The sequence below is a fragment of the Helicoverpa armigera genome, chromosome 13 (genome assembly GCF_030705265.1).
Source record: "Helicoverpa armigera isolate CAAS_96S chromosome 13, ASM3070526v1, whole genome shotgun sequence".
In the NCBI taxonomy this organism is placed as follows: Eukaryota; Metazoa; Arthropoda; class Insecta; order Lepidoptera; family Noctuidae; genus Helicoverpa; species Helicoverpa armigera.
In genome coordinates this window covers 8918506-8931134 of record NC_087132.1, presented here as the reverse complement: position 1 = coordinate 8931134, position 12629 = coordinate 8918506, and positions in this window count along the sequence as shown.

Sequence of the window (12629 nt, the reverse complement as noted above, 5' to 3'; positions counted from 1 at the left end):
TTTATCGCCTCGATGACGCTTCGTGACGTCACTGTTTACTTCTGCCCGTGAAGTGTGGACACTGGATCTTTGACGGACTACTGTGACGCAACCATATTCAGATTTATAGACTTCAAAAATATTCCATTTTGTCATTGGGAAATTTTAACCAGTGTGTTGCACTTACATTGGTACTTGATAAACATAGATCTACTTTACATATTCAAATAGCATGAACAAATACAAACTTTGAATTCTATAAGAGGGGTAGCTAAAAAGGTAAATCAGAGCACATCATCTGCTCTTATAAATTGTGTTGTAAAAACTCATTTAAATGGTGCAATATGTTTTCCTTATAGCGTAAAATAATTGCAGTTTAAATCGCGTGGCGTGCACCGGAGTCGGGCGCAATAAATCGCTAGCTCGCTCCCGGTTCGCAACGTAAACAGATCGGGCGCATTAACCGCGCGTCGGCGTACATAAAGAGAGCGGTATAAATATAAAGTTCCCACTCGCCGCCGCGCAAACTTAGCTAAACAACGCCATAATTGCCTTCATTACTTAAATTACTGAAATTATTTATTCAAAAAGCTGGCAACATTTAGCTGGTAGTGGCTCCACCTTAAATAGAGTGAAGGGCCAATGGGCGGTTGCGAGAGCGCAGGGGGCGGGGCCTGCGGCAATATGGCGGCAACCTTCCCGTAGCGCTCGCTCCTGTACGCTCGCCGCACGCCGGCGTTGCATGCTGTTTCAGTCTGTTTTGACGCGTCGACTTTCACGTGTTTTCGAGTGGTTAATTAGTTTGGCATTGTTAATGAGTGCGACTGTAGCAGGCAGCGGAGCGGTGTGGCTGCTACGCGGCCTCTACGCGCCGGCTACGCGCTACGCCGCCCGGCCTGCGAGCCGAGCCGTCGCGCCTCGCCCGACGGCAAACGACCGACGGACACATGAATGTTCTTTACAATTCAACACAAGCATTCACAATAACAGTAGATCTCATTAAATTATCAAGCAGTGTTAAGTTATATTAAGAAAAATCATTATTTTTGAAAGAAAAGTACCTATCCATTTAATTTTATCCAACTTTATTTTGAACTTATAAGAATATAATAAAAAAGTTAATATGAATAAATAATTAACAGTAGTGTTAAATTTTTCTGGTACCTTTAGTTAGAATGCCTATACATTAGTTTGATTTTTCGTAATAATAAAGAAGTACCTACCTACCTACGTTTCTATTTCTAAAATACATAGATAGTGGATTAAAACTTTAGGTATACAGATTATAGATGCTATAATCATACATATCTAGGTATCATTATCAAATAAACACCGGATGCTTAGAACAATAATTTAATAACTTATCATATCATAACTTGAATTGATGCACAATAAATTCAATGAAAAAGATAGGCTATCGCTGTTTATACATATATGAAGTTACCCATCTTCATTTTTCATTTGGTTTAGTTACTAAATACCAATACTTAGGGGTTTCCAGATTTTAGAAGCTTATTTACTAGTGAGTAGTAAGAATACAAATGTGAGTAGTAAGAGTACAAAATAAAATAATAAGTTCAATAACTTAAACTGCAAAAATACTTATTAGAACCAAGTAGTATTTCGATCATCTGAAAGTGCTCTTATTTGAGAGCAGACGTAACCCGCCGCTAAAAATAACCTCCTATTTATAAAAACAATAAAACACATCGTAATCTTAAACATAGCTTATGAAACACTTATAACACACAAATGACTTGGAATGTGTAACCGCCCAACCAGAATAAAGTTTTGTATGACATTACACAAATATAGGACTCATGCTATCTTTGCAAATTGAGGGTACATGTATTGATTTTGAAAAATTCAAAGGATAAGTATGATAACAGGTTTACTTATTTCAGTTAATATAGGTTTATTTCGGTATGCCCAATGTATTTAATAACTACAAAGTTTTGAAGCTCAACAAAATGTAGATTGCTACAAATCCAATGCTTAACATATTGGCCACAAAACAATAATCTGAACTGCAACCAAACAATCAGATAGTTATGCAGCTCCGAGCTACCCGTCGATAAATAATATGAGTAGGTAGTCCTTTTTACAAACAACGTTGTCAATGAGTTCTTTAATACAAAACCCACAACTGTGGTCGAAGAAAGCAAACAAGAACTGGAATTGAAAAACTGAACATTGAAAGAAAATAAAAATAGATATTATAAAATAATTATGTAGGTAAGTAGGTATAGGTACCTACCTGTTATTGGGTAATCAAATAGCTTATAGATGCAGATTTTCAGAGTCCAAAAGGTAAAGAAGAATTTCTGGACGCACTTTGAAAGATGCTGAAGAAAAAGGATAATTTAAAGTTGAGTAAGTATTTCAAGCAATAAGCAGGAATGACAAACCTAATACTCAGGTTCATTTTTGTTAAGTTATCGTTATAGCTTACAATTAAAGTACTATTCTACCATGACAATGGTAATATAATCACAACCAAACATAGGCACATAGTTGAAGACTGAAGCGATTTAAGGACTAAGGATATTAGGTATAGATGGAAAAACCGAGCTTAGAGTTTTTCTCAATACAACTATCAAGTATTAACCCTAAAGAAACCATAAACTATAAACATATGGCTGTTAGAATTTGCATGGAAATATGAGCGGCGATATGATCGAAAACACAATATTGTCGCCATCCCCCTGACAAACGTAATTGATAGTATTTACATCCCCTTTTATTGCTGCTAAACCATTAGCATTAAATTTGAATTTATGCTTTAAACTTACACGGGATTTATTTGGAATGGAATATCGGTAAACGTTTTCTCCGTACTGACTGGAGGAATTTATATTCTAGGAATTTCTAGCTAGTAAAGATATTATAGATGTCATTTTCGTCTTAGTCAAGTCTTACTAACCGATATTACCAATCTTATTAATTTTCCATGGATAACTTATGTATATATTTGGGGTTTTACAGTACGTAAAGGATAGGTACTTTCGTTACATGGAACATACAAACAATCCTAGAAAACTTTACGACTATCAACAAGAAGCAGGCTTGGGTAAGCCATTCACAGAGAGGTATTGAAATTCTCGTTATGCGTTTCCAACCAACCTGATGTATAGAACCAAACTTATGATATGAAATAGATATTGAATGTTTAAGTATGGGAGCAAAGTAACAGGTAAGATTAAAGTTGAGAGACATACTTAATTGTTAATAAAACTCATCTGTCACCTACTTTATAAATATATCGAAAGAGTTGTTTAAATTATATAGGAAAAGCTGTCCCTCAAAACAAGTAAAACAATTTCTCAAAATTCATCCTGTTATATTTTAATAAACCCAGCATAAGTTTAACGACCGAGATAGATCGTAACTTTTATTTTTATTCGTCAAAATCTAATAATAAGGTTTCGTAACTTTGCATCATTAGATATTAAATAAAAATTTAAATAAGCAGATATTATAATTACAATAAGTAGGTCGCTGACTCCAGCCCTGTATTAATTTCTGTAGTATGTACAATACAGGTTTTAGGCAGTAAGTATTTATTAATTATTATCTAAATGTGTTAAAGAATGCACGTTTTTATAAGCTCAGATTAATGTGATTGATTGTTGCGGTGTCTTTTAATTAAGATTACGGGAAATTAGCTAGTGATATTATTTTATGCATTTAATTACTTAGCCACATGGCTTGCTGATTAGGTAGATCCATGTTCTTTAGAGTCTGTTTCATCAACTCTGGATTAGTTACCCAGCCTATGAGATTCAATCATAACTACGTAATTAATTTAAGTATATGAAATTGTTTGACAAATAACTTTATCAATAGAAACTAATAAAAAATAACTTCAGTTTCTAAAGACTCAGCTGGAACCAGGAAAACTATGTAGCTAGTATCTAATAAAGTACTCTTATTTTAATACTTATTTATTAATAATCAAAACTAAAACACTGTCCCATGCTTCAAGTGTAGGTACGCTTGACGTAAATATGAGCAGCACAAGTACTGGGCACGCACTGCAGCGGCAAGATTACTGCAGATTAGCAGTAAGACCGTAATCCTGCGCCTGCCATCGTGCGCTGAACTTGACCGAGAGACGTGTGTGTATGACGTCACTTACCTTGTTAGTTCTTTGGTCATCCTGGGATATTATATAAAAGAAAGTTTAGGCAGGAAATATATATTTTGCATTTAAAACCAAAACTAAAATACTGTCCCACGCATCAACTATACAAAGTGACGTAAATATGAGCAGCACAAGTACTGGGCACTGCAGCGGCAAGATTACTGCAGATTAGCAGTAAGACCGTAATCCTGCGCCTGCCATCGCACGCTGAACTTGACCGAGAGACGTGTGTGTATGACGTGTTACTTCTTTGACCATCCTGGGATATTATATAAAAGAAAATTTTGCCAGGAAATAAATATTTTGTATTTAGGTATAATGCAAAACTAAAACACTGTCCCACGCATCAAGTGTACAAAGTGACGTAAATATGAGCAGCATAAGTACTGGGCAGTGCAGCAGCAAGATTAGGTACTGCAGATTAGCAGTAAGACCGTAATCCTGCGCCTGCCATCGTGCGCTGAACTTGACCGAGAGACGTGTGTGTATGACGTAACTTACCATGTAGATTTGATCATCGTGGGATATTATATAAAATAAAGTTTTGTCAGGAAATATATATTTTGTATTTATAAATCAGAACAAAAACATTGTCCCACGCTTCAAGTGTACCAAGTGCCGTAAATATGAGCAGTTATAAGTACTGGGCTCGGACTGCAGCGGCAAGATTACTGCAGATTAGCAGTAAGAACTAAGACCGTAATCCTGCTCCTGCCATCGTGCGCTGAACTTGACCGAGAGACGTGTGTGTATGATGTAACTTACTATATAAGTTTGATCATCGTGAGATTTTTGGACAGATTTTACCTTAACTGAATTTTTCTATTTTTAAACAAGTTGAAGACCTACTGTTGGAATTCGAACTTTTTGGAGATATTTACCTACGAATCATTTCAGAGTTGGGAAATTAGGAAATGTAAAGTATTATTAGTAGTAAGATCGCTGGAAGCCGACCACAACATAGTTGGAAAAAAAGGCTCGAAGGATATATGGAAGTAGGTAGAGAGATCGTAACTCGAATCAAAACACTGGACAAGAAAGAATACATAATCGGTACATAATTATTTGGAAACATGGAAGGCATATAAACAAGAAGTTATTGAAATATGTTCTCTTAATGTAGGTGCATTAAAGTATTGTACGTATAGGTTCGACCCCAACGAACTTTTAATACAATAAGAAACACGTATAAAATAAATTGCATTTTCATTAACTTATCGCCACTGTTTAGATATTATGATCACTGAAGCATGAAATTCAAGATTTGATGAATTGCTGAAACGTCTTAGTTATCATGTTCGGTTTTAAATTATTGATTGATGTATTTATTACTAAGTACATAAAACAATAAATAACTAAAAGGAATTCCTTATTTATCGCATGACGACATAGGAAAAAAATATAAATATTTGAAAATAATATCACATCAAATCATTATACACACTTAGTCAAAAAAATCATAGGAACACAGCACCACTGCTTATCAGCCAAATGAGAAAGGTTTTGCCAAAAAGTCCTTCTTAACCTTCTATGAAAAATAGACTTTTATGGGGAAGATATCTAAAGGTAAGATTATTGACTAACCTCACCATAGTACATACAACCTCCTACGTCACTATCAACAAATAAAAAAACAAATGAACACAATTACATAACACTACGTCATTTGACAAAGTTCGGATTAGTGCGGGTTGCACCGTTATCAGGACAATAAATGAACAATAAATCTAAACTCTTATCACTGCCACCGAGTTTCGCGGCTAATGCCTTCGTATCAACGTCTTTAACAAACGTATTTGTGTATTTTTTTAATGGTAAGTATGTAATTCTGTTGGGGAATTACAGTGCAATTATAGGAAGAGAAGGAAACAATCTTGTTGCTACTAACGGAAATGTTATCAAAATAGATAAATTGCTACTGTCACCTTTGGCCAAAATTAATACTAATAAACCTAAACAGCAATCAAGTAAAGGCGCAGTCTGGGGTCTGCAAGAGTGTCACTTTATTTGACTTCCACCGTCTTTCAGATGGCAGTTAAAATTGGTGGATCGCCGTTAACATTCCAAAATCTTTGGTAGTCGTTGCGGACATTAAGTTCACCACAAAGTCTGTGGCCACTGCTTCCAATTATGGTGGTTTCAGTACAGAATTTAACTATCGAAAAGCAATAATAATAATCGTCCTACACAAGAGTTATTAGACAAGTTGATGTATGAAGAGTTCATTAAAAAGAGTGTGCTAGCATTGTCATATAAAAAGCCACGTAAGCTTCCTATCGGATTCTACTACGAGTATCTCCTACACGATCTTAGGGTAAGTAATATTGTATGTGAAAACCAGTTCGATGTCTTACCGAACCCTATTGGTGACACTAAGGGTCTTGGAAGTGTGTTGTCCAATATCTTTATGCCAAGGTATAAGAGTTTACATGAGTAGGTGAGAAGGTGCTTGCTATGATCTAGAAGTACATAATTAGGAATGATTTGTACCTACATCTTTTGAATTTATATACATTTTAAGTCGAATCTATTCAAGAAGCGGTTAATACTTAGGCGATAGAAACTTATAAGATTTAATTTCATTCGTTTCATACATCCACTAGTATGTGGGTAATGAAGTTAAATCCGATTCTAACAAACGACGTAACGTTACCATCAGATCTTTAGGTTTCCAACGAATTTATTACTTCATTAAAACCTAGAATATATCTGTGCCTTATACTTCCTAGAGGTAGCTACTGGAATATTGTTGAAGATAACATTGTATAAGGACTTTGGTATAGGAAGCTTTCTTAAATATGCGTAAATTTATGATTCAATACTGAACAAAATCCTAAAGGACAATTATTTGTGCTATAAGAGAGGTAGGTAGAATATACTTTATTATTCTCAAGAATACCTAAAAAGCTAAACATTCGAAATGAATTGTAAATGATAAGCACGAACCGTCAGTTTTCGCGGCTCCTTACAAAGTAACACCGTCATGATGTACGCAAAACAATTTGTTTTCCCTCTTTTGTTTGAAGAAGCCGCGCCTACATTACCCTTAATTTATTCCCTTTGAATATTCAAACCATTAGCTCCTCAATACTCGTTTAATTTTCTAATATAGGAATAGGAACTCGCAGGATAATATTTTGCTAAAATCTCAACCGATTGTACGTCTCTGAGTACGGTGACCACGGTTTCAATGCCGAAATATTTTAGTTTAGTTTGTGGTTTATGAGTATTTATGACTGAAGATTGAAATCATGACTGTTAAAGTAAAGACGGATGCAGAATCCAATTTAGTCTTGAAGAAGGAATTATAAGTCATGAGAAAACACAAAGTTATAAAGTGGAACTGGGACTTCACACGCACTTTATCGATTTTAACTACTAAGAACACTGCTATGACATTTCGTAGTCATGTGAAGCATTTCTCATTTACTTTACTTCATACTGTATTTTGTAATATAGGTACCAAAATTTTCCTCACACTTCATGGTAAACCCAAAGTACGTAATACCAGAGATCCCTATTATTAATCATTTCGTTCCTTTAATGAATGTAAATTATGCAGATTCGGAGTCGGTATCACAATGGGAGCGATCTTTGGCTCCTCAAAGATGAAGCTTCCAGGACGTGCCTACGTGCCCTCATTCGCAAAACGCCCTCTTTATTTTATTGAGATAAACAACAGAATACACAAAGCTTTTTAATAATGTAGAAATATGTTAAAGAGTTATATTTATATAACTCTTACATAAACATTTCTTTACACCGCATTATGAAGGAAATTTTGATTGGGAGAACGAGGATGTTCATGGTTAAAAGTAACTAACATTTTATTACCAAACTATTTATAAATAATCGTTCTTAAAAGATGGTTTCTATGTGACATAAAAAAGTTGTAGTACCTACCTACTTCCAGAATGCACTTTTTTAGGTACTGTAACATGTCCTCATTGATAAAAACAATTAGGTTTAAAGAATTTTATTCTCATAAGAACAATAATAGTTCACTTAAAATGAGATACAAAATAGTTCATATAAAAATAATTTAGATGTCCGCATCTGGCGCGTTAATCACGTCATCGGTTACAAATATGTTTTCTTAATTTAGATTTAAATATATTAATACTTTCACACTTCTTTATTTCTTCCGGTAAATCATTGAACAGTCGTGCTCCTTCAAATAGTATTGTTGTTTTGCCGTAGTTAGTTCGTGCTCTTGCAGTCATTAGTTGAAACTTGTTTTTGCTTCTGGTATTGTATGTTGTTGTCTTTTTACGTATTTGAATGTTTGATTGTGTAGAATTAGTGATAATTTTTTTTATAAGAATGCAGGTGTAGAATGTGTAAAGTTGTTTCAGATTTAGTAGGTTTGTTTTTTCGTAAAGTTTTGTTGTTGGGTATAGATAGTGAAAATGAAATAGTATTTTGATGATTTTATTTTGAAGTCTTTGTAGTGATTTTAGATCTGATTTAGTGGCTGATCCCCATATTTCGATTAAGTATTCCAAGTTGGATTTTACTAGAGAGTTATATATAATGTGTCGTACTTTCTTTGGTATACAGTTTCTAATATTTCTTAATACTCCTAATAGTGACGTTAATTTTGTTTTGACATGGTCTATGTGCAATTTCCACGAAAGTTTGTCATCTACCCACAACCCGAGGTATTTTTCGTGACTGGATTGTTTAATCACTTCTCCGTCTATCGTAAGAGGTGAGAAATCGGGAAGCCGTTTATTTTTTGCAGAAAAGATCATAAATGATGTTTTTGACGTGTTAATAGTTAGTAAGTTATATTTTAGCCACTCGTTAAGTAGATCCAGATCTTTTTGAGCATCAACCATAATTTCTTGTAACGACTTGTTGAAATAAAAGAGGCAGGTGTCGTCTGCGTATAATGTTAGGTGTCCTTTCAACCCTATCTTGTCTATATTATTAATGTATATAAGGAATAGTAGCGAACTAATAACTGAACCTTGCGGACAGCCGTATGTTATGTTTTGTATTGAACTTGTGAAGTTATCAATTTTTACAACTTGTTTTCTGTTTTGTAAATAAGAAGCAAATATACTAAGGGCGTTGCCACAAATACCTATATTATTTAATTTTTGTAGTAGTTTGTGATGGCTAACTGTATCGTACGCTTTTTTTAGGTCGATGAAAATACCTACAACAAGATTCTTTCGATCAATATTTGTTTTTATTTTTGTTACTAGGTCTACTGCGGCTGTAAGGGTACTTGATTTAGGGCGAAAACCATATTGCTGGTCAATTAAAAAATTTTTCTTAGTTAAATACGCCTGTAAACGGTTGTATAAGACTCGTTCGAATATTTTCGAAATAACTGGCAGGACTGATACCGGTCGGTAGTTGCCGGGGTCAGTTCTACTCCCAGATTTGTGAATAGGACTGACCCTTGCAATTTTAAGCGAGTCAGGGAAAATACCCCGACTTAGACACATATTTATACAGTCGGATAATCTTCCAGCAATTATATTTTTAAGGCATTTAATGGCTTTTGTGCTGATACCGTCTAAACCTGTACTACTGTTGCTGTCAAGGCTGTCAATAATTTTTATAATTTCATTAGTGTCACATTGGGGTAGTTCACTTAAAGTTACTTCATGTGTGTAGTTACTGTCGTACATGAGGATGTTGCCTGTGTTTGTATGGTACATTTGAGGTATGTTATTAGCTAAGTCCGCGCCTATTGATGCAAAGAATGAGTTAAATATGTTACAAACTTCATTACCATTTGTGATGAGTCCCGAGTTTGTCAGTAGTTTAGGAGGAGCACTACTGTCTTTGATTTTGTTGGTCGCTAAATTGTTTATTAGTTGCCACATCTTTTTAGGTCGTTTATAGTTGTTCTGGAACAGATTGTAGTAGTAGCTCTTTTTCTGTGTTTTTATAAGGTTGTTTACTTTTTCTTGTTCTTCCTTAAAGCTCTTCTGTAGTTTGTCGTCTTTTCGGTAGGATTTTATTTGTTGCCATAATTGATTTCGTAGGTTGATCGAGTCTATAATATTCCGGTTTATCCAGTCTTCTTGGGGTAGATTTAGGATTTTAGTCTTATCCACTTTATTTTTGTATATTTGTTCCGAGATAAATCTTTCTAAGTAATAGTAGTCGTTTTCATTATTAGTGTAGTTTGCTGTCATGGTATTATTGTATAATTTTTCATAGTCGAGTGCTTTGTACTTGATTCTTTTTTTTACTTTTGGTGCTAAGCTGCCTATTTGAAGGAATAATTGCTTATGGTCTGATAAGCTTGAGTCAATTATAGATATGCTGAAAGTGTGATTATTGAGGTTGGTGCATATATGATCCAGTATGGTGTTTGTAGTGTCGGTTTCCCGGGTACTGTATAGTTTATTTATTTTGTTTAATATTTCGTAGCCGGTTCCCTTTATTTCGTCCAAGTATCTTGTAACGTGGTTGTCCTTACTAAGTAGGTCGATGTTAAAGTCTCCAAATACGATTGTTCTTTTTCTTTTTTCTAATTGTGAAGTATATGTCTCTATGAAATTGTTGATATTGGAGTCGCCGGGTTTGTAGATCGCTCCTATATTCAACGAGAGTTTATCTATATGTATCCATAGGTAATGGTTTCCAAATTCGTATAACTCTTCCGTTATGTCGTATATGTAAATTGAAACCCCGCCGCCTCTGCGATCCGTTCGGTAGTTAAAGATATGTTTATAATTTGGTATTTGGTACAATTTTGCGTCCGCATCTGATGTAATCCATGTTTCAGAGAAAATTAAGCAATGTACAGTCATAGGTGTTGCTTTTATTATACATTTTATTTCGTCGAGTTTGCCAGTCTTGCGAATACTACGTAGGTTCGCATAGAAAAATCGTAACGAGGACGGGTAGGTTGGTAAATCTTCGTACCTACTTACAAGTTGATGGTTTAGTCTATTTGTGTATATTGCCTTTTGTACAGAATCTGTTATTAGTTTTTTGGTTTTGTTTTGTTTTGGATAATTGTTGGTATACCTTTTATATATTTAATGATGAGATCCGATTCACCATTTTCAATGCGTTTATTTAGCTCCTCTTTTAATGTTTGTAAATATTGTTTTTGTGCTGGGGTTTGATCTGCATAAATTTGTACATTATCCTGTAGGTTCTTCTTGTTTCTTAGTAGATATTTCGGAACGTCGGTATTGTTAAAACAGACTTTTAGTGGTCTGTTTTGTTTGGGATGTATTTTCCTAGTCGGATAGTTTTAATTGGTTTAGGACAGTTTTCGTACAACGCTATAAATATTTTCATGGCTTCATTATTATCGTGGTTTTGCCTGGACTGTATGTTTCTCTCATTGATTTCTGGTATACCCACAATAACGATATTCTTCTCGCGTTCGCACTGGTTCTTTAGCTCAAGAATAAGGTTATGGTTTTGGTGGCACAAGACGGGCGATTGAGGTGTTGTATTTCCAGAGTTTTGGTGAGTTTTTATTTCATTTATTTCGTCTTCTATGCGTTTAATTTTGTTTTGGGTTATAGTGTTGTCGTTTTTAATATCTTGTATATCGTTATCTATTTGGCTAAAACGCTGTGTATAGGATTCAGTTGTTGATTTTATGGTTTTAATTTCACTTTTAATTTCAGATATTTCATCTTTTATGTAATTTAGATTATTAATCTGGGTCTTGCCAAAGTTCTCTAGAAGACTCGTCATGTTAGTGCGGAAGTCTTCGAAATCTTTTTTATATTCCGTTTCTTCGGTGCGTTCTTTTCGTTTCGATGTGTTGACGTTTTTAAAATCATCATTATCGACGTAGGTGAGTAAGTTGGGTGCAGATCCGCTAGCGCTTGTGCTCTCGCTCATCGCTCTTGTATGAGTCGGTGGCGACCTTTGTACACTCATCGTGCGTGACGTACGGCCTGTCGCTCGTTCTCCGTTCGGGTGTGAGCGCGACGAAAAATAGCAACTATCTCCTTTACCCGCGGGGGTGAGCGGTGCTGCGCACTCGCCGGTGTGTGCTGTCACAAGGTTTTAACTTAATTTGCACTTTGTGTTTAAGTTCACTTTGAGTCCATGACGGTAAGAATCACTTTGCAATGAGTACCATTTATTTCGCACTAATACTTTTCGAAGGAATTTTTTCGACACGTCCACGCGCAACGAGCACCAGAGGCGAATCAGCATCAATTAGGAACACCTATGCTCGCAAGCTCATTACTTGCGATCACTAATCGTTTGCATATTAGTATGTGCTTTGGTGTTATCTGCGTGATCGGCACACATATGGGAGTGGCCTTATTCGGCTGATATCGCAACTCACAAAATTATGATCACGTCACCGATATTTAGGCATCTAATGTAAAAATGAAGATTTTACAAACATTTCTATAGCAAGACTGTGTTTCATCATATTATGACCACTCATTCACTACATGAATTAAATAATACCACAAACACTTACTAAACAGCTGCTGAAAGTTGCATTTCAAAACAGCCAGATATCTTTAAATAGAGGTGTCAACCACACACAGGA